The sequence below is a fragment of the Fukomys damarensis genome, unplaced genomic scaffold (genome assembly GCF_012274545.1).
Source record: "Fukomys damarensis isolate Sample0158 unplaced genomic scaffold, DMR_v1.0_HiC HiC_scaffold_24, whole genome shotgun sequence".
Taxonomy (NCBI): Eukaryota; Metazoa; Chordata; class Mammalia; order Rodentia; family Bathyergidae; genus Fukomys; species Fukomys damarensis.
Window position 1 is genome coordinate 22,668,727 of NW_022900936.1, and position 25,408 is coordinate 22,694,134.

Below are 25,408 nucleotides of genomic sequence, written 5' to 3' on the forward strand. Positions count from 1 at the left end.
GGAGTTTTCTGTATGTACTTTATATAGACTGCTATAAAGTTCTGATCGATTTTTCTCCCCCAAGAAAATATGAAAATGGAAAAAATATTTGGAACATGCAATTTAAGCTTCAACAAGGAAAGAACTAGGAAGCTGTCACTTCCATTTAATGAGACACTGCAAAAATGGGAAACCACAGTTTAACCTTTTCATACACATATGAGAGATGAAAACTTCCTCAGCAGAGTATTAGCAAGTAGTATACAACAATATATTAAAAGAGCTCCACACAGTATCAAGTGGAATTCTTTCCACATATACAGGACTGTTTAAAATTATGAAAATTAATGTAATCCAAAATATTAATTGGCAAAAACCATGTCAATCAATACACATAAGTATTTCACAAAAATCACAGAACCATTTATAAGTTTTAAAAGATAATTTCAGGAAAAAAATAGAAAAGATATTCAAATTGAATGGAAATGTGTATTCAAAGTCACAATTGACATTGTAATTAATGGCCAGGAAGTAGACACTTTCAGGCGGTGGGGACAATGTAAGGGTATCCACATCATCTCCATTAAACAGCATGTTAGACTATTTCAACGGAGCGGTATGAAGTAAAAAGGAAATAAATCATTTATAAAATGCAAGAAATGAATTTTTTATAGATGACATGAATATCTATGTACAAAGCTCCAAACAATCAACATTTATATAACTGAAGAATGTAGTTATATAAAATTAAACTACTTTCTCATGCTGAGAGAAAAATGATTTTTGTAAAAAGAAAAGCACTTAAAACAGCAATTCTCAATTTAATACTTTCGTGAGAATAACAAATATAGAAAGTACCTACTAAAATACAGAGCTCTGATAAAAATAAGTAATTAATTATTATTTGATATAATTAATACTATTAATTATTAATTTTATTGGTACATGTAATGTATACAATATAATGACATTCATTGTTGGAAATTTGTACCTTTACATAATCAATCTTGGTTCTTACTTTTTCCTCATTCACCTGCTCTCCCTTCAACTCCTCCCTCCCTGTCTGCAAAGACTTTGCTTCAAAATGAAAAATGAGAATATTTGAATAGAGGGATATTCTTGTTCATTGATGGCAGCACTAACATTATTGATGTAGATTCTTCCCCATTTTGAGTCTATAGATACAAAATAATTCTAATCAAAGCCTTAGTTTGCTACGATAAATTCATTATAAAATATATATGCAGTGAGAATCTGCCTCAACTCCCCCTGAATTCCATCTATACACTTATGCATATACATATTTGGATACCTCACAGAAAAATTACAGATGGAAAGTAAGTACATAAAAACATGTTAACTATAATTTGTCAAATTAAGCAAAATTGAGATAATATTACCTAATTTTACATACCATACACACTGTGTACATTACTTTAAGAAAAGAAAAAGATAATTTAAGAAATGATATAAGAAAAGACATAAACAAGATCAGATCGAATGCTGGCCAAAATGATGATCAATAGATCCATTCGTGGTCTTGAGAACACAAATAATATGACATTTTGGACAGACATTTAACAATATGTACAAAGCCAAACACAGACTTGGTATACAATCAAAAAATTGCATTCCTAGCTATTTATTTAACTGACTTCAAAATGTATGTCCATATAAAAACCTACATACATATGAATTCATTTCAATATTCATAATCATCAAGATCTAAAATCAATTATAATGTCTTTCAAGAGATGGATAGACATAGAAATTTTAATACATATATACAATACTGATAAGTGAGCTACCAAATTATAAAATTACATGAATGAACCTTAAGTGCATATTTCAAAGTGAATGAACCTGCTCTGAAACTACATCATAATACATGATTTTCACCATATGACATTTTGCTAAATAGGCGAAACAGTAGAAACAATAAAAACATCAATGGATTCTAGGGGACTGAGCAATGGGCAAATCAAAATTAGGAAAGGCGTAGAGTTCTTAGGATGCTGAAATTATTCTTTATGATACTAAAATCATTAATATGTGATATTTGACATTTGTAAAAATCCATAGAAACCTAAACCACAAAGAATTTACCTTAATACATCCAAATTTACAGCACTCATGGTGAAAATTAAAGAATTCCAGATGGGGAGAGATAGGAATTGTAAAAACTGGATTTATCCTTATTACAATGTATGCAACAACCTTAGTTAAGGTGATGGGGGAATAGACACTCATTAGTCACTTTGAAAAACAGCAGAGAGTAGGAAGAGGTTGGGGGTAAAGTCATTTCACAATGAAGAAACCTGACAGATACATCAGGGGATTAGGAACAAAATCAACAATGATAAGTCACCTTGATAGGATGTACTTTTTATATGACGTGACAAAAACTATGTCTTTTTCTCCGTAAGACTTATAACCCTATTCTAACAAGAAGGGGGAACTAAAATAACAAAAGGGATATCCTATAAAACAAGTACTTCTCAAAACTAACAAAATTATCAAAAATAAACCAAGTCTTAGAAAATATTGCGATATTAAGTTACCTAAGAAAGTATAGCAAGCAAATAAATGTAGTATTCTGGACAGAACCCTGGAGCACAGGAAGGCATTAGGGGACAACTACAGAGATGTCAATAGACAAGGAGCTTTAGTGAGCACCACTAATAATAACTGAATGGGTAGATATTTACTCAGTGCCTACTGTTAATGCGGCATGCCAACTAACCTAAGATGCTAATAAGGAGGGAACCTGGGTAAATGTACATATGGAATTTCTCTACATTATTTTCTCTGATTGAAACTCTCCTAAAGCATAAGTTCTCTTCAAAAATAGTTAAATGTTAAATAAGTTCTAGAAATTCCTTACAAAATGATTAAACCGTTACCTACGTGTAGCAAAGCTGTCCACCAGAGCACAAAAGCTATGTTACCAGATCATAAAGCTTTCGATTTACATTAAAGTAACAAATGCACACTTGAATGCATGATGATTGTCTCCTTATCCTGAAATATAACATCAAAAGTAGTTATTTTAATAATACTGCATTCTTCGGTGAAAAATATTGTCTTACTTTTTTGTTTGTTCTTTGTTTCTTTTGCATTCTAGACTGCTAAACTGAGAAATGTGTTGTTTATGAGATATTGGCTCTGTGATATTACATGAGCTCTGAGGAGGCCTTTCAAAATTTCTTGCCTAAATCAATGTTAGCCTTTTCTGATGATTTTAATAACATGTTGGCACTATGCAATTATTGTGGCAAGCTGTTTCTCTTTTGCTTATGTTCAAATCACGATTACAGACACTTAATGAATTATGAAAATTTCATTTCTTAATTTTTATTTTTATTGTACAAGTTTGCAGTAGTGATTACATTCATCACAGGGAAGTGATACACACACACACACACACACACACGTAGACATAGATATAGATATAGATATAGAAGGCATTTTAATTCTTTTTTCCTTTTCACCGCCTCTTCATTCCCTTCTTTTCTTTTTTTGGTCCCCTTTCCATTTGCAAAAGATTTATCGCTCTGTAGTCTATTATCTCTCTTTTAATTTGTTATTTATTTATACTTATGGTTTATTATTTAAGAGAAACCACGTGATATTTAAACTTGCATCTCTGATTTAACTTACTTAACATTATAGAAGGTGCATCCATTTTTCTGCAGACTCCTTCTTTGTCGCAGAGTAGTAAATTTCTGATAGTTATTGTTTAAAAAACATGTTATGCCAGTATGATGTGTCAGTTCATGCTGATGTTACTATGTGACTGCACTAAGTGGAAACGTTTTGTGATATACCTGGAAATATGGGAACATTTATGTTATGCATTTATCTTTTTTTTTCTTCATTGAGTTTATTAGTACATTTTAGGTATACAGTACAGTTACATTCATCATTGGGATCTTGTACCTTTACATGACAGGTCTTGGTTTTCATTTTTTCCCCTTGTTCCTGCCCTCCCTTCACCCCTCCTCCCCTCACCATTTACAAACACTTCATTTCCATTTTTTCATTTTCTCACATTTTTTTCTTTTCCCTTATTACCTTTCCCCTACCCTTCCCACTTTCCCTACACCTTTAGCCCCTTTCTTCCTATTGCACATTGTCAATTATCTCATTACGACCTTAATGAACTTTTGTTAATGGAGAAAAATGTTAACTCTTAGAGGTATATTTTTACTCATTAATAAACTTATTAAATAGTCTATACAAGGAAATCAAATTATCCATATTTAAGGAATCAGTATTATTTTTATGATATAAAGTCAGTAAATTTTAGTGCAAAGAGAAAAGAAACTTCCAGCATTGTAAAAAAATAGGAAACATAACATGAACATTTTACACATCCATTTAACATCAAAGAATAGCAACTTTTCAAATTTAAAGAATGTTTGCAATAAGATTAAGTATATTGACAGATTAAAGTACATATACTCTAAAAAAAGAAAAAAATTAAGCTATTTTCAGAAAAATTTTAACATGAAGATATATTTAAAATCAGTAAGTGTAATTTTAATTCAGAAAATAAGATATAATACAGTAGAATAGACTAAGAAGGAAAATTTTGAGCAAGACATAAATCCAAATATATGAACTTGGAAAAAAAAACACAATAAAGGGTTAACAAGAAAGACCGCAAGCCAAAACATGATAGAAACACAAAATGATAATTAGAAAAAAAATATTAAGATCAAGTAGAGAAATATTTTTAAAAAGAAAGAAATATTAAAACAACTATCATAAAGTATATTGCAAAGGATATCTCAGAATAACTGTCACAAAATTTAAGACAATACAGTTTTGTTGGCATTTTTATCAGATAATTACATAAATTATCTCAAAATGCAAAGCAAAAAGAGTTCTGAAGAGTGTTCTATTTTATTGTTTTATCAGAATATTAACAAATAATTCAGAATATGAGTCAATATTACTTATGAATATACTGCAGTAAATATCCATAACTATAAGAAATAAAATACACAATGTTTTACTCCCAAACATGTTTCATTCTAGTAATAAAAAATAATTCAAGTAGGAAACTCTGTATTTTATCATGCCAACAAATTAAAGAAAAATGCAGATAAATTACCTATCAAAGAAAAAAGACATTTTTAAATATTCAATGTCAAATTTCTTCATCATCTCTATAAGATACTGAGTATGCATCTTCAATGGAAAAAAAATCAGAGTATCTATAAAATACAAAATATCTACATTTACCTAAGAATACATATTATCATATAAGAAATGAAAATAAAGAAACTAATGTACATTTAAAATAAAATTATTGCTTTACATGAATGGAAATAATAATCCAGAATTCATCTGGGAAGTTTACGTATATGTTTTCTTTTTTATAAATTAATTAATTTTATTGGTGCATCTAATGTATACAATGTAATGATATTCATCATGGGAAATTTGCACCTCTACATAATTAAACTTGGTTCTTATTTTTCCCTATTCCCCTGCCATCCCTCAACCCCTCCACCCTTCCCTATCTACAGACTTGGTTTCCATTATGTCATAATGAACTCAAAATGAATAAAATGTAATTGTAGATCTTCATTAATATCCATGTTAGAGTAACAACAATTAAACATAACTTCTCACTGTAAACATTAAAACTTGAAGAAGAGAAAACAGAATATAGAAATTTCTTAATACCAGCATAGAACTGGATTGCCAGTAGAAGGCAAAGAAATAAGGAGACCCCAGTTACTCGAGCACTCTGTCTGTGGATGGGAAAACTCCACAGAACTGGGAAAATCGATGTCAGCCTAAAACTTCTGAGCTTGCACAAGGTGGCAAATATTTAAACTCAGAATAGCTAGAATGATACTACAATATTTTTGCTCAAAGCATTTCATATTCTCTCTCTCTCTCTCTGTCATCTAGTATATTTGTTTATCTAGTTCATACAACTTGCATTTGCCTTTGTGATGAGAGGATTGGATTCAGATAATGCATCTTGTCAGCGATGCTTGAGCACAAACTTCCTACAAAAGGAAAATAAACCTCAGACTTTCCATGGTAACACTTTGTCCTCTAAGAGCAATCAGGATTTAAGGTCAAAAAAAGCACTTTAAAAGCACCATGTTTAATAAATAGGCAAATATAGAGTAAATTCTATATATTTAAACTCCTAAATATAAACAGATGTGGGATTAGGTATGATATTCACTTTTTTTAGATATATATGGCTGTATTGTTCTAAGTGAATATATTAACCAAATAATCACTTTTATATTATTGCATTGTGTTTTTATTGCTTTATATCATCTCTTCAGTATAATAATGAAGTCAATTACATAATCACACCTAACCTCTGTCTCTCTCCTCACAGTTATTCACTACTAAATTTAGTCTTTATTTATAGGTTCATTTTTTGTTTCTAAATATAATGGATTTGGGTTAGTTCATTGTATGTTAACTTTACTACTAAAAGAAACTAAGCTATTCTACATGACAGTGACAGTCTGTTTTCTTTCTTGGGTGAGTGCGTGTGTGTGTGTGTGTGTGTGTGTGTGTGTGTGTGTGTGTGTGCACTCGCACACACACAGAAGTACACATTGGAAAACTGACAAGTCAAATAAACATGAAGGTCCTACGTTTTCTGCTCATATTTTTCCCATCAAGAATTCATCTATTCTCCCTAGAGGAAATGTAGACATTGAGAATGCAAACACAGCCTCAAAGATAGTGGTATTGTCCAGCAGAAATTAAATGGAAAATCTGGAGTTCAGAGATGTGGAGTCAAGAGGCTTTGGAAGTGCAGAATCCATTGCTTCTGCATCAATTCGAAAGCACATCATCAGGAAAAACAAAAATATTCCCCTCGATGGGATAAGAAATGACTATGTCTGCCTCCAATTTATTGGTGCATAGTTCAGGTGGTGTTATGGGTTGAGCTCCCTCCAAACACCTTGTACATTTAATTTGTTGAAGTCCTAGACCTGAGAACATCAAGGTATACTTTATCAGGAGATGGGGCTTTCTAAGAGGTAAAGTAAAATGGGCTACATGGAAGAACTCGAATTTAATATTTTTGTACCCTTATAAGAAGAGGACTAGGACAGAGACACAAAAAAGTGAAGACTACATGAAGGCACTGGAAAATAGTAATCTATATGTCAGGAAGAAAAACATCAAAAGAAATGAATCATGGCAGCACCTTGGTGACATACTTCCTTAACTGTGAGGAAATAAATTTCTGTGGCTCAAGTCTTCCAGTCTGTGATACTTAATTACAGCAGCCATAGTAAATAAATCCAGATTCAGTGAGAAGGAACATACAATAATATGATCAAACACTGTTGACTTTTCCTTCAATGCATTTGCCAAATTTTTGAATTGCAATAAGAAAAAGAAGTAAAGAAGGAATAGATTGAAAGATAAAATGAATATGTCAGCATTCTCATGATACTAAGTAGAACATAGGCTCATATCTCTTAAAATCTTAATTAGAAAATGTCGAAAACCATCGTCTGAGATCAGGTACAAACCAGAGATGAAAAGAGCCCCAACAAAACTATTACTGAAGCTTGAATCACCTCTGTTTAAGATCCAAGCAAAGGGGTACAACACAGTTTATTTGTCTCCATAATAAGGTGAAACCTTTCTGGAGAGAGAAGACATTAGCTATTACTTTAGTAATTTACCATATCCACTATTAGGCATATGAATAATTATTTCCAAGTAAACTGTGAAACTGGACACAAGAGAAAATGTATACTCCAGAAATAGAAGATTTACATATTTCAGCCATGAAATACAATTTTAAAATTGTTTTTAAATTATATGGGCCAATATGTTCAAGAGAATGAATGATGAGATGTGCGGGAGACTAAAGAATTTCCAATCAAACTAGATATGTGATTTGAGAGAAATATCAAAGTTAAGAATAAATAAGATCTCAAGTTTTTCTGACAATAACTATGGGAGTCATTTCCAACACTGATTCCCTGACGGCAATAGGAAATATTGCAATTCCGTTCAGTTCTGACACTAGCTACCAAGCAATGGATGAAACATTTCTCTTCCAGCGCTTTCGCATGTTCACCAAACTAAAAGCTTTCAAGCCCCATAGTTCAGGGCTTTCTATAGAGGTTTCCTTAACTTGGTTGATTAAGTCACTACTACTGGTGGCTACAAAATTCAGACTCGCTATCCTGCCTGCGAGTTTGGAGGTTGAAGATGAGGTTTTAACCCTCTAATTATGTTTTTGTGGCAATTGGCCCCCATTTTGACTATATCTAGTGGCAAGCCAGAAATTCTCAGTAGCATAAAATAACATTTGTACTATTCCTCTTTCTCTCATCAACAGTTTTATACAATCAGCTGTGATCCAAAATATTAAATAAAAATTTCCAGAAGAATTTGTATGTCTTAAATTGTCATCATTGAAATGTTATAAGGAAATTGTGAGCCATTCTGTTCTATCCCACCAGGGAAGCATAGCCTTTCTTTCCAGGGATGTGCATAATGTAAATGACAGCCATTTTTAGTCACAAATTAATACAGTATGGAGGGTTTGCTATACTTTATGGTTTGGGGCAAACATTGTGGAGTGGGAAGGAATGGAGGAGTGGTCTTAACAGTGTATCCCTACGGATAGGAGGGGCTACTGTAGTAAAATGACTCTAACTTAATAAAAGCTGATCTTGCCATTCAGTAAATTCAAAGAATTCTGTATCAGGAACCAAGCTGGACCTGAACTCCTAAAAAGAAAGAATAGTTATTAATAGAGAATGAGAAAAGTTCAACTAATTCTGCTTTGATTGGAAATAATAGTTTAATTATAAGTCATTAAATTCATGTTGTCAAATTGTTACTTAAGAGGAAATGAGTGTTGGTATCAAAAATTATAATCCATATTAACAAGTGCTAAAATATTGCCACAATTAATGAGATCAATTGCAATAATAAATCATTAACTATAAGGAATTAGTGCTATTAAGAACGCCAACTTTTATACAAATATAATATAAATAGATAAATGTGCAAATTATAGAAAAACAATCATTATAAATATATTGAATAATACTTTTTAGGTTACATTGAATGAAATATGGTTTTATTTCTAAATAGTAATACAATTAGTGCTAATTTAAAAATCAGAGTTAATTTGGCAGTTAAAGGAATAGGAAGAATGAAAAAAATATAGGATTAGTAGTAAAGCTACTATAATATGTCTGGAGGGAAATTTAAGAATATATGTCCAAGAAAAAAGATGTTCATGCAATTTTATTATATTTATTATTTTATTATATTTATTATATTATTATAATAATACTTTTATATTTTTAAGAAAATACGTTTTAGAACTAAACATTTGGAGTAGCAAAATTGCTGTATTTTTTTCTTCCATTGTTTTCCCTTCTTCTAATGGGATCTTTATAGTTGGAAATTCTGTTCAACTATAATTCTGTGGAGGACAACACCCATGTCTTCCCTTTTCTTGGATTTTATTAAATCGTGTCCAAGTCATTCAGAATTTACTTAAAATTTGCACACTTAACATAGTAGCTACATGGAATAAATGCTTCCTAAGAAGAAACTATGTGTATTAGGCTCCTAAGTCCTTTCTTCCTATTACACAATATCAATTATAGATTTTGATCCTTATTAACACTTTTCGTTTTCCATACCAGAGAAACTATTTCATATTTACACACGTGTGTCCTATTAATTTCACTTAAGAGTATGGCCTCAATGTGCATCCACTTAGCTATAGTTATCTCTAGTTTTTCATTCTTTGTGGCTGAGTAGTACTCCATTTTATGAAAAACAAAAACAAATTTATTTATCCAGTCTACAGTTGATGGGCAACTGGGCTGTTTCCAAATTTTAGCTACTAGAAAAGTAATGTTATCTTGTCCCTCCCTGTTCAATTTTAGTCTATAAAGTGGCATTTTATGTCTCTAAACATGTTTGTAGCATATTTTGCTTAAAGAAAAATCAAGTCATGTAGTTTATTATGGAGAATTTTTAATTATTAAAAATATGTCTTCTAATCAAATCAGGATGAGTCTCCTTTCTGGTACTACTACTACTTTCTTTTCCTTTGTAATCCATATTTGAAATAGTGAATTTATCAAGATGATAAAACAAAGGGAATACATGTAATTTATTATATTTCTCAAAATACTGTTGCCCAAGTTCCTAAGTTTGAAAGCAGTGTTAATTTTTAGAGTCTTGCAAATCATCTACTGTTATATTTATGTCATGCTCTTTCTCATAGGGAAATACGTTATGTTTTAAACATTCATTTAGACAAGATAACTGTTAAGATGATTGTCAAGGATATTTAGCTTTTTTAAGCTAATTTTCAGCTTATTTCAGATCACTAACGAGTGATGAGATCACAATAAATTTATTCATATAAAGGTTTTTCTAATTTTCTTATGATTGAATTTAATTATTTTATCACAGCCATTATTTATATGTGCCATATTTTCAAAGCCTAACTCTAAAGTTATAAGTTTTTAGGAGACTTAATCATTTGAAATAATTTGTTTTCAAAATGCTATTTGTACAAATAAATCTGAAAAGTCTGCTTTGTCATTTTAAAATATTTAAATATTTCTACAGAACTTATTATCACTTAAATTCTAGAGTCGTGTAAGTAGGCCTACTCATTTACTATTCTGCCTGAATAGGAAATTATAATAATAGCATTTCTAGTATATTTGAGATAGAAGAACATTGATTAGCTGAGCAAAAACCATTTTGTATTTGAATATTTCTATAGTTTTTATTCACAATAACTTAGCCATTTGAAATTATAGAAACATTTACTACCTACAATGATCATATATATCCTTATTTTCTTTGGGTTCCCGCTGGTGTATCCCCTGTGTTCTTATGCAATTACTATTAATCATGTTTCCATCTTCTCTCCAAAATATGTCATATTTGGGGCAATAAATTATGTGGTCTTATGTTGGCTCTGTAGGCATCTCTTTATTCACATATGAGAAGGTTGCATTATATGTCAAGAATGATTCCCTTCACTACTGGCAATTTGTTTGTGTTTTGTATTGTTTTGTTTTCAGTATGGGGATCAAACTCAGGATTTAGCACTAGCCAGGCAGATATGGTGCCACTGAGCTACATCCCTGACTCAACAACTGGCAATTTGAACCCATAAAAATCCTATTTTCTGGCCAGAATCTTCCAAAACAGTCTCAATATAAGCTATATCTTCATCTATCTCTGTTCAGGAGTAACATGCATAGGTTTCAAGTTAGGTCCATGAGTATAATTGAAAAATCAATGCATTTTAATATTTCAATCTAATACCCATGTTTAGCTTTTGTTATTTTTTTACATGAAAAACTATCATTTATTGAAATATTTAATAAGAAAAGCTACCTTATAAATAACATATTTTTAAAAGTGTTTTCCCTTGATAGTTTTGAAATCCATGCACCTCTAACACTGCTGGGTCACCATAACTCCACCTGGAAAGAAGGATGTGTCACCAGTCCCTGGACATCCAGTGGGCCTCCTCAAGCTTCTCCTCTTGGCTTCATTCGGATACTTTTAAAATAAAACTTCAAATTGTATAATTGACAATGAGAAGTAGGAAGAAAAGGGCTAAAGGTGTAGGGGAAGTGGGAAGGGTAGGGGAAAATAAATAAGGGAAAATAAAAAATAAGAGATAAATGAAAAATGGAAACAAATTCTTTGTAAATAGGGGAGGTGGGAGGGAGTGAAGGAAGGGCAGGGGTAAGGGGAACCATATATAAGAACCAAGACATATCATGCAGAAGATCCCAATGATAAATGTAAGTATACTGTATACTTACACAGTGCCAATAAACTCAATGAGGAAAAAAAAAACAAAAACTCTTGCCTATCTTGTATCCTAATGTGGTCTATTCTAGCCATTACTTTTCACAATAATGTTATGGCTTGGGTCTAGATGTCCACACCAAAGCTTCGTGTGATCATAAATGGCTTTTTTAGAGGTGGCTAAATCTAATGTGTGATGCAGGGATTAAGGACACGTGATTACTACATTACTACACTGACTGGTTTAGCACCACTCTAATCCAGGTAGTCTGGATAAGATAAAAGGGGCAGAAAGTCACTGTTAAAGTTCCCTTGTTGATTTTTGTTATGTGGCCACCATGAACTGTTCTCCTTTGTGATGCTCATCTGCTTTGAACCCAGCAGATTATGGACTGAAACCCGTACAAACCGTGAGCTAAGTAAGCCCTTTCCTCTTTAACTTTGGGTGTAGATTATTTTTGTCTCAGCAAAAAATGAGAAAAGTAACACATTAAAAATTGATTTTAATACTACTTATAAATCTTACATGATTCTATGATTATGAACTTGAAAGCTCTAAACCCACATATCTTTGCTGTCTGTTTTTAACCATCCAGCCTTCTTGCCAATCTTGGAGGTGTTGTTCTGTCTTCCGCCCTTGCAAGTATATTTATAGACAATGATGTTTGCCTAAATAAATTGTATCCGAACACTCACCCTATCACTTAAAACATATCGTTTATGTAATTTATTTTATTAAGATTAAGTTCATTACCTAACAGAAAAATTCCCTGACTAGGTCAGTGGAGGAACAATTTTTGATGGTCCTGGAGGTACATTTACTCCTCACATTTTAATACCTGTACAAGAGCTGGCTCAGATGACCTGACCAGTCTGTAGGGAGACATGAAATTCTTTGAATAAGTAATGTCAGCGTGCCTTGTACCAAGGACGTTTCCTGGTATGAAGAACGTTGTAAGCTGTATACAGATATTGAACTTTGAGATGCTAGTCTTTGACCTATGTTTTGTGTGTAGGTATTAACAGCCAACCTTATTTTTCCCATTCTATCTGTCTATCTATCTATCTATCTATCTATCTATCTATCTATCTATCTATCCTGATTGTGAGAATGTGCTTTGTTCCCATACACAGAATGAGCTCAGCTATGCACTTAGTCTGGATTTTCTCTACAAAAGCCTGGTGGCCAAGATACACAACAGAGCACTTGAGTTTGCTCTAAGCAGTGGAATAATGAAAGTTCATGCAACAATATGCATCCCACTACTTCTTTGACTGCAGTTTTTCCATAATATATCTTGTGTTACTTATCATACTAGGGTTGTATGTCTTGGGTATAATAGTCAGCTGTATATATTTTATATCTGTATGACGTTCTACATTACATAATTTGCAATCATAATTTGGTCTGCAGTCTCACTTGAATCTGTCTCCAAAAAGCATGGTGGTGCTAATTATTTTGTCTCTAGTTATATATATAGAATAAGGTCCCAATTTATGCACGGTGCCCACTGGCACAGTGCCCAGTACAAAGAAAATATTAAAAATTCTAGAATGAACCACATAGGTGATAAACATCTTAAACCAACGAAATGATGTAATAAATATTTGTGGATGATATGTCATTCAATATCTCTCATGTTATCCTCCAATGCCAGTAATAAATTATATGTTTCTACCAGGAAAAAAAAGATGGGCTTATGTCTGTTATGAACACTTTCTCATAATCTGATGTTACATAGATCACTTAAATTGTGTAATTTATCAATTATAGCTTTAAAGAAGGAGAGATCATGCCATATTTGTCTTCATTTCAGCCGGCATTGATGACATGAATAAGAATACTAATGAAGAGTTTAAAGTAACCTGAAGAAGGAGAATGAGGGCAACTCATGTTTATATATCTCCAAGTCACAGGCTCTATAAGTTGCACTTAGTCTGGGTGCTTTCATTTAATACCACACCACAATAAATATTTTTAACTTGTGTATTCATGAATAATATATTACATGGTAGTTTATGAAGAAGATACCATTAAGAAACCCCAAATATTTGCTCACAAATTTAAAATGTTTGCCTTCTCGATCTGCTGTTAAAATAATCATAGAACTTATGTCATTTTAGAGCTTAATAAAGTAATAATTGCCATATATTAGCAAAGTATATATATTGACTATAAAACTGTAGGTGTGAAATAATAAACAGAAAAACTACATGTATTAATATTTTCATTTTTAATATAATAAATTCCTTCTGAATTATTATTATTTGCATTATCTAAATTTTGAGATAAACATGACTGTATAATCTATGCCCCCTTTTCAAAAGAAAAGTGCTAAACTCTTAATTACTATGATTAAGGGGGGAAATGCTGTATTGGTTAGGGTTTTCTAGAGAAATAGAATTGATGGTATGTGTGTGTGCATATATATATCATACATATATTATATGGCATATAATATATTATTTAATATAATATAAAAATATATGCAAGGGAATTATTAGGTAGGACTACAAGATAAGAGGTAGGAGAGTCCACAGTGGCTATTTTCATGCTGGGAAAGTCAGTGAATCCAGTAGTTTCTCATCCCAAGAAAAAGAGATAACCAATGATACAATAGCAGTCACCTGTCAGAGAGGCCTAGATTTGAAGTTCCCTGTAAAACCTGCATTGGAAGGCTAAAGAAACTGGAGTCTGATGTCCACAGGCAATAGCAGAAGCAAAACATACACCATGTCAAATAGAATGTAATAGGTTCCACAAAATGAAGACCACTGCCTCTTTCTTTCCTTTCACTCCACCAAGGCACAAACTCATTGGACTGCGCCATGCTCAATCAAGGCAGGTCCTCCCACCTCAGTTTGCTAAATATCTCTGGAAGCACCTCCACAGACACATTAAGAAGTGTGCTTTCTATCTCCTAGGCAATTCTTACACCAGTCAAGTTGGCATATAATGAGTAATGATAATAGTTGGACATTTTTGGAATCTGTTATGTTTGGGATCATTGAAAGAAAAATTAATTTATAATAAATTATAAAATAGATGATTGAAGACATAAATTCTTAGATTTCTTTGTCAGAATTTTAAAAGATTCTGAAAATTTAAAAGAAAAATGCACAATCATGAAATTTCAGAATATTAGTAAAGAAAATATGTACTTCCAAAAAAGGGGATAATTTGTCAAACAGGAACGAAATTTAACATAAAATTTCCAAAATTCAGGTATGTGTCCAGAGAATGTAAAAACTAAATAAGGCCAGCTTTGCCACCAACTTCTCATGTCTTCCTATTACTAACGCATAACTCAACCTACACACAGCACTGGGCGAGACACTGGTTAAACAGAGATTAGTATAACATCCACACCTTCCTGCCTGAAATGCTTTGAGTTCATTAAGAAGTTCTTATGTTAACTGAAACAATTGATACTGTCTTCTACATTTTCATGCCTTCCAAAGGATCTAGATGCTAGAGCAATATGGAAAAATTCAATAAATGCTCCTCAAATCAAAATGCCAATGGAAGAATGCTTTAAAGTTGCCTAAATAATATTTTGTAAATTTTCAAGCTGTTTGAAAAAACAATCCACCAAGAAGCTCAGAAGAATGTGGCTCACTTTCTATTTATTCTGTTTCTTCTTGTATTACCAAAGTCTGAGCAGTTTGTCAGATTTTTTTTGTAACCCATACATTTGTACCACTATTTCTAATTATACATAAATAATATCAGGTTAAATATTGCCTAAGCTTGTGTCTACCTCACAGGAGGAAAAGAATTCAGCAGAAAATAAAACAAGATGTTTGGTTGGAAAAAAAAACTTTTATACATCCAAATATTTTGCCCCAACAATAATTCATTAGGGTTACTTCTCCTGAAATATTTCTTACAATGATGCTTGAGATAGAGTCCAAAGTTTAAATAAACAAAGAAGAAAACCTGGATACCAGCTAGCAGGTGAGCAATAAGGAATCAGTTTTGAAAGAAATGAACACTAGAGGCCCCTTCTTACTCCTTACCTTACACATAAATAAAATCAGTCTCAGACAAACCAGCAAAACAAATAATTTTTAAAAAGCAGGTCTAATATGAAGGTAAAAAGATAAGACAGTGAAATATTTAGACAATGATGTAGGTCAAAAACTTTGTCATTTTGGGGAACTATCTAATAAATAAGATACAGATGTATAGACCATAAAATAGATGATAAAATTAACTAAGCAAAATTAAAATACAGAAATAAAACTTGCAGTAAAAAGTGACATAGTTTAGTGAAAATAACATAGGGGATTAAAGCAGTCACTTTCAACTAATTTAAATAAATTCATACCTAGCGACTTCATCAATAATAAATGTGAAAAACAATCCAATTAGAAATATAAATAAAATTTAGACACTTTATGAAAAGGAAAATGTGAAAGCCAAGACATATAAAATGATATTCAATATCTTCAATAAAAACAGAAATGTAAATTAAAACATAAAAATTACACTTTATCTAAAGAGTATAAAAGCCTAAGTCTTAAAATGCTACAGCGGATGAAGTGGAGGCCTAGAAATATATTCACAACGGAGGAAGTAATGTATACTGATTCATCCACAGATGTACCCTGTTTGACAGTACTACTAATGCTGGACTTATGATGCTTACATCAATATTGATTTTGGACAAATCCATTCCTGGCCAAAAAGTAGCCTGGCATTGTACTTGGAAATTAGAGCTGTTTATAGTAATGGCAATTCCACTTGGTTAAGGCTACCAAGGAAGATTTTACTACAGAAGAAATAGATTTAGGAAATTGGAAATATAATGGAGTAAGCTAGCATAGTATAATACAGGTAAATATAATCAAGGACATTAAAATTTCTACCAACACATCAACTGGCTGTCCCCCAGACTGTGTCATATACAGAACATTTCTGTCCTGTGATTGGGAGGAATCACAGCATCAGTCATTTACTCAATTGTAAATATGCTTTTTGGCCCATTTGTTCATTTGGTCCAGGAACACAAACACATATGCATTTTGAATCCTATGCTGGACCATTCCACATACAGTACATGGTTAAAAGCCTAGCTTGTCAAGAAGAGACAATGCCACACCCATGCTCCTTATTTCAAAGCACCCAAATGGTACTCTAAACTCTGTGCTTGAGGCATTATTCTAGCAACCAGTTCTCATCATTCCTGTGCATAGGACAAGCTGACAATGCTGGATATAAAACTCTGTCCTATTCTATATTCTACACTATCTTTTGGGTTTTTCCAAGTGGGGTTAATTTCCAGTTGTTCACTCTAATAACTTGCTTAACAATATAAAATTTATCATTCCTTTTTCTCTTTCCCACAGTGTTTTCTAAAAATATTTCCCAGTAAAAGACTAAGATGGATGAGACCTCAATTTAAATAATTTGATGTTCTTTGTGGATTCTCAATTTGTGGTATTATATAAAGGTGTTACTTGTACTCTGTCTTTTAGTTCAAATACTATATATTTTTGATAATCAAAAGGATTATTTTATTTTGTTGATTATTGTTAATAAAGGAATTTACTACTCTATGACATAGGTATACAAGTTTCAGGAGCAAAGCACAGTATTATATTGTAGGGTTTAATAATAACTCACGATGGATATACCCATATAATATTTGGGCTTGTGTAGTATGTATTATTTATCAGTGTCCACTCATGAGGTTAGACTGGAGATAATTGTACAGTAACCATCTAAGAAAGTTTATTTGACTTGTAAATAATAATGTAAGAAATATTTGAAAGAGCAATTAGTAATTACATTATTTTTTCACTTATTATAACTTAAAGTTGCTTAAAGTAATGAAATGGAAACAAGTATTCACCTCAGACATTATTATATTTTTGTTTACTTTTTTGGCAAAATCCTCATGATAATTAAATTGAGAAGTAAGGATTCTCAGCAATTTAAATTAGAGCTTTGATTTTTTCACTTCAAATTCTTTTGGAAATTGATCTCATACTTTAGGCTTATAAAATATTTATATAAATTATTATCTATCCTGAGACCCTAGAGATAATTCTCTCTGTTGTGGACAATGGGAAAATACAAGTTCTAAAAAAAAAAGTTACAGGTTTAAAAAATATTTTATAACAGTAAATATTAACAACAGGAAATAAAATATAAGCACTTGAAAATATTCCTACAAATTTACCTAGAAAGGTGATATGAGAATTATTCCTTCATGGTATGATTTATCATTCCTGTTTGCTTTATGTAAGAAAAGACATGTAAGCAAGGTGATCAAAGAGAAGCGAAGAGGCAAAGAAATCAATACCTGTGTTCAGCAAGGATTTAACCGTGATTTTAATAGAGTTTGAAATAATAACATTTGTGATATTTCAAAAGGGAAATCAGAAAATGATTCATTTCATTTAATTTTTCAGGAATATATTCTCATCTAGAAGGCAAAACACACACACACACACACACACACACACTCACACACAACACAGAGGTTGCTCCTCAGACTACAACACCAACCGGTGCGTGTTTCTTCAGCTATCTCATTAATAATTCTTTTTTCTTTAATATGGTCAAAATAGCAAAATATCTTGTAATTAGTATACTGGCACAGAAAATTCTGGCTATTAGCGTATAAGCACACTATCACTCCAGTAGGACATTTTTCTCTGAGGAAATGTTATCTTTTCAGGATGATCCTAATTAGGAATACTGTAGTAAGTAGGAAACAGAAGCTATGACCTAGATCCCTTTGCAGATGTCTCACTAGCAATACAAGTCTCAGAGTTTGTAAATAGAAGATACGTCATAATTTAATCATGCCTGCCTATATGAGGGATTCTGAGGACATCATTAAAGATTTTATTGATTCTGCCCAGAAAACAACTTCCCCCTTGCTTTGTGTTAAGATTTCACTTTTCCTTCCTTTAGCCTCTTGATCTTCTGATTGACATTTTTAGTGCAGCTTGATTTTTACTGAGCAAGAGCTCTAATTTGTATGGATCTGATAAGATAATATGATGTCATATATGAATTCAACTAGCACAAATGTCAGGGTTCTCTTTTAAACTCTGAAATCATCATGGCTATGGTGAATTTGGGCAAGATAAAGCAGACATGGAAAAACATGAAGATCTGGAGCATCTCATTTAAAAGGCAATTTATGTGACCTTTATATCATTTTTTTATCTTAAAAAATTTCAACAAGATTTTTCCTAAGCTAGGAGGAGGCTGATTAATCTTATCTAGTAGGAGGTCAGGTTGTATACATACAGACTGTGACATGAACCAATTTTCTAATTAGAGGACAAATCTTAAATCTAAGACTCCAGAACATTCAGCAACCTTTTAAATGGTTGCTTCTCTTTCAGGTTACATAGCTACAAAATGTGGAAATCTAGCAACTACCTGAGGCATCTTTAAGCATGTACAGGTCACTATGAATAATATGGCAGGGAAAACTGCACTAGTGATATCTTTTTCAGGGCCCAACCAAGGAAGGTCACCTGCCAGAAACTATCATCCCAGAAGGACAGCTGCAAGAAACTGTTATTCCCACCAGGAACTACCAATCTGAGAAACAGAGCAAAATAGACAACCCAAGAAAAGTACATGAAAGTCTAAATTTTTAAGTTGTGGCTGCATAGAGACAAAGAAAGAAAGAAGTTTAGGCAGTTCACTCTCTTTCACTTTGGATCCCTGGCTCAGGTATGGTTCAAGGTTCTCTGTAAGCACAGGGCTAAATGACATCAGAGAGCTGAGCAATGTGGGAATTATCGCTGAAGCAAGCCTTCCACACTTTCTTGCTCTTGGAAAACAGAAAAGAAAGTCAGCCTTTTAAAACATGAATCCAGTGCCTCGTCGCACACAGAAGTTTTCATGATATCTATCGATGTTGACTGCTGAGAATGGTGTAATTTAAAGGGTCAAAAATGTATGCCAGCGTTCTAAGACGATAGTGCAAGATGCTATATTTTTAACATTTAGATAGCGTTCCAGCTTGCATTTCAAGTCATTCTGACAAAGTTTTTCACCTTTTGAATATTGCACACTAATGTTTAATCAAAATTTAACATGTAGCAGCACAAAAAGATCCCTGATGCTTCAAGTTAGGAGAATGATGAAGAGTGATTCTCAATTTTCCACTTTATGAGCTTGGAGAGATGGCTTTGGGTTAGTGCTGATGTATTTGGCACTGGATTATTTATTGCTCTGTGACCAGGAGCTTTGGGAAGATAAGGTAATTTGTAGCCTCTTCTTTCACATGTTATACTAATAATAGAATGTTAGTAAGTCAAAATAAGTAAGGTTCCTGCAATGTTTCAATGTTTGATTATTTTTCTGAAGTTTAAGAATAACTTTAAATTTTTTTTCTCTCTGTCATTTCTCTTTCTGTACCTCACTAATTGATTTCATAATTCCTGTATTGATCCTCCTACTTTAATATTTCTGTCACCTCTCTCATTTTTATATTTTGAATAATTCTCCTATTTCCTTGTGGATTTTACAAATTTCATATACCCAAATTTCTTCTTAATATATCATATTTCAGATTACTACTAAAATGATTCAAATGATTTCTTATTTCATAATACTTTAATTTCTCTTAGAGCTATCAAAAAATGAAGTCAGATCATTAAATCCAACTCATACAAATTGGATATCTTGCCTGATATCAAGCTTCACTAATAATTTCAAGGACACAAATGATCCAGAGGCATAGATAACACAAGAAGTTTTGGTTCTCAGGCATCTTCTTTTGGAATCAGGCCTGTGTGTTCTGGTCTAGAATAATAAATGATATTTATAAGTGACGTTCCATTTATAAATAAGGAACACACTTCTAATAGTATTCTGTACGTAAAAATTTCTCTCCTAAAAATCTACTTACTTTATTTACAAAGGAGATTAGATTAAATCACTTGCTTTCATTCTCTTCCCTTAATGTGACCTTCAACTTCACTGGTCAGGGCAGGTGGTTTAATTTTTCTTGCTCCAAATGCAGTGATCTGTAATCTCCATAGCAGAGGTATATGTTTTCCTCCTAGTCTCTCATTGCCGTTTTTATTCGGAGATGCTTTTGTATGTTATTTTATCACATAATCTTTGGCTTTGCAGTGTTAATGATTATTTCAAAACTAAGATGCTAAAAATCTGTGCTTTTGAAAGGATGTCAGTAAAGACGCAGATCGATGTACCTGGAAGATACATTCTATCTGGAAGCAACTCATCTTGATCAGATCAATACTAAACTTTCAAATACTCAGTTTACCACGTATGAGCTTTGGCATCTACCAAAATTGTATGTGGCTATATTGGAACACTAGCATTCTACAAATATCTGCGATAGTTAAACAATAAAAATCACTGTGACAAAGCCCAGTTATTGTTGAGGTGAATTTAGTGCTAAACAATTTTTTGTCTGTAAATGTAATAAAAGTAAAGAATAAAGAGTCAAGTCCTTATATCTCAGTCAGTCCCATGAAAATGTCTATACTCCAAAAAGAAGGACCCTGTATTCTATCATGTGCCCTAAATGGAAGACAATTGAAATGGCATTTTAAAAAATCCCACACTCTTACATACTTACTGAACTGTGCATCAAGAAAATTCACCTTAAGTAGCACCATTTAAACTGAAGAAAATCAAATGGACATCAGTTAAATAAAATGACCTTTCTCAAGAGAAGCCCTGGAAAAACAAAGAAATAAGAAAAATCCAGAAAATAAATGGTATTAAAAAGAATTTTGGAAAGAGGAAAGGTCCTGCTGTGGCTATGGCTCTGGGCATAATATTGTACAAGGACCTTGCTAATTTAGGACCTATTGGACCAATCTAAAGATCTTGAATGAATAGATTTATAAAACAAATGGCATTGTATCCAAAGATATTATCAAAAACTTGACACAGCTAAAGACCTATTTATTAAAATGTACCTTTAGCTCTTAACAAAGAAGGGGCTTCTAGCATAATATGACGGAGGGAAAGAGGTTCTACTAAGGTGGTTTATTGGCTTGTTTATCACTTCTGTAATGAAATACATGGACAGACATTTATACAGAAAAGTTTATTTAGCTCTTAGTTTGGGAAGGTGAAATTGCAATAGCTTGTTGCAGGTTCTGGCAAGGGCCACATCTAGAAGGTAAAGTCCACCTGGAGCACGTGCTTACATAGTAAAACAAGAAGTTAGATAAAGTGGGGTCAAACTCTGTCTCTTAGGACAGCTTCCTCTCAGGAAAACCACTCCAGAAGCTCTTTGTTCTTTTCTGAGGGCACTGCCCCCAGTAACTATGCATCTCCCACTAGCCCATCAACTATCATACTGACACTCAAGGAAACAAGCTCCCACCCCCTGAACCTTGGGAGATAGACCATGTCCAAACCATAACAGGTGATAAACATATGTATCACATAAGTTTTAATTCACATTTATTTGATAAAGACACAGTCACTGTTTCTAGTTTGAGTATATCTGGGTTTTGGCAAATTAGGGTTCAAGGTATCTGCAAGTCTCTGAAATTATTCAGACTGTCACCATTTACTAAGATGAACTAGACAGGTAAAATGATGAGTCTAGGCTTCAAAATTGTCAAGCTCATTCTGCTAAAGCAAAAGCAGGGAAAGATTGTAAAAAGCCTGAAAAAAGGAAAATCGATTATAATTGTATATAGATAAATGTGATACCATGCTATGGTAGGTACAAGAGGAAGAGCAAAAAGCAAAAAGTATTTGAGTGTGAGAATATATGGAAGTCCCTCACATTTTGAAGGTAGTAGGTGAAAGAAGGAGTTTCAAGAATGTATCTCAATTTCTTTCAATGAAGGTTTGGATGGAAAAGTGACATTTTCATAACAAAATGGAAAAGACCGCAGAAGAACATGTCCTGGAACACCACGAGCAATATAAAGAAAATACAAATGACATTAGACACTTGTTTTGAAAAACATAACAAGAAATCAAATAAATAAATTTTGTGTTATAGCCTATAATGAGTGGGTCTTATTTTTCTTAATCTCATAAAATTTACAGTCAATTTTGAGTAAATAAAAAGAAATACATAGGACAAAAGAGAGAAATTAGTGCCCAAAGGACAGAGGATATTGTTATTTTCAGTATAGAGGAATTGCTCAGAATAGTCTTGGATTCTTGATGAAAACTGTTGGTTTCACTGAAATTTATAGTATTTAGAGTTAATAACCACTAAAATGGAAAAGAGGACAAATATTTCTATACATTTACTGTAAATAAAGAGATGATTTATAATAATCACTATACATGGTAATATGCAGCTACTGCATAAGAAAGAAAAAGGTAGCCTATGCTTTGATATGAAAAAATAAATTTAAATATTTTAGAATAATATATAGACATAATTCAGGTATTTAATTTGAGCCTATAAAACAAATATATCTTATGAAACCATAAATAGCCCCATTGACTAAATAGCTGAGTTCAACCTTTAAAATAAATGTCTATTTTCATATTATTGAATTTAAAGTCAATGAAATGCATTTATTCATTAAGTTAGAACATGTATCACTGTCACAAAGCTCATAGTCCTGCAATAAAAAGTAAAAGTAAAACTTTTTATTTGATAAAATTATCAAATTTTATGTGTAAGAATATATATGAATTCTGCTAATTAAATTTTGTTATTTAATTCATTACAGTTTTTTTCATACTTGAAAGCATTATATTTCTTTTAACTTGTATTATTCTGGCCTATTCAATCTCATTTTAATTGATAGTTCTTACCATAATATGCATATAATAGAAGTCCCACTTACATGTTTCTCATATTTCACCGGACCAGTGAAGGATATAGATATTAAGAATTACATTTTATGTCTTATTTGGTTGTAGTTAACAGTCATATAAGAAGTGAACAATTTTTAATTATAGAAAATATAAATATTAATTATAATCCTGAAAATAAATTTAAAACTTTTATTAATATTTCATCAATTTCTAAAAACTAGAAAAGCAAATAAAAGTACAGATGACACTTTATTCACTCAATTTTCATATATAGAGGTATAATTTCTAGTTACATTTTTCTCATTTTTTTATTGCAATGATGATTTCCTACTGTTAAATAGAAAACAAGAGTAAAAGATTGTCTAATATACAGCTAACTCAATACTTATTAGCTCTTTTTCTGAAAAATAAATGATTGAATTTATGTTGTTTTATTTATTGTACAAAATTTCTCATGTGAAAATATGACTTACTTTGGAAGTCCAAAGTGAGCTTTAAATATTCCTTGATGTGCAGATTCACATTTTCTGCACCCAGCTACTTTTTTAATTGTTTTATTTGTTTTTTAATTGAGTTTATTGGTACATTTTAGGGACACAGTACAGTTACATTCATTATTGGGATCCTGTACCTTTACATGACAGGTCTTGGTTCTCATTTTTTCCCCTTGTCCCTGCCCTCCCTTCACCCCCTCCTCCCCTCCGCATTTACAAACACTTTATTTCCATTTTTTCAGTTTCTCATATTTTTTCCTCTCCCTTATTACCTTTCCCTCACCCTTCCCACTTTCCCTACAATTTTAGCCCTTTACTTCCTATTTCACATTATTAATTATATCATTAGGATCTTGTGTACTATTATAGCTTTTCACACCAGAGAAACTACTCGGTATTTCAGTTAAAGAAATCTCTGTATGAACATTAAAAATAGGGCATCCTAAAATAAAACTAAAAAGGAAAGTAAAAGAGAAAAGGCAATGATGTAAAATTAAAATAATCCTTAATTCTGAAGATGAAAATTGTCCCTGAATATATTTAAATTGCTTCTTCCTCTTGTAGTCTTATATTATTCTTTTTTTTTCATTATTTAGAGAATACTTTATTAGTTTCTATAAGTGACCTTACATATTTAATACAGTGCATTACCCCTGTACAAATGGGAAAAAAATAACATTTCTAGACCAATATGGCTGTTAATTACTATACAATGCCAACTCAACACAGTAAATTGGGATAACTTTTTCCAAAGTCGACAGCACCGTTAAAGTTTGCAAAAGTTCAGTATATGTGTGTGTGTATATATATATATATATATATATATATATGTATATATATGTATACATATATATATATACATACATATACATATACATATATATACATATATATACATATATATACATATATATGTATATATATAGAGAGAGACCAATAATAGCAGTATGTTATGCATCAATAACAGTAACAGCTTTTCCATGTTCTACAGTCATCTGAATAAAATTACAGACATTCAGCACACTCCATTAAAAAAACAAAAACAAAAAACAAAGAAAATAATAATAGCCAGAAAACAGCGAAGTTCTGTTGCTGTTGTGGTACCTGGCACCATTTCTTTTATTAGCATCTTAATCATGATCTGGAAAGAAAACATTCTAGAGCAACAACATTAAAAATAGCTCTGACAAAGCATGGTCACTACTACATATCATAAAGCAGGTACAAGATATTTTATATTCACAGAGGTATGATACAGTACTGTCCTACATCTATAATAATAGATTCAGTTTTGGTTTGAAATTTACTTTGTCTGCAAATAAGATTGCTACCCCTGCTTTTTTCTGGGCTC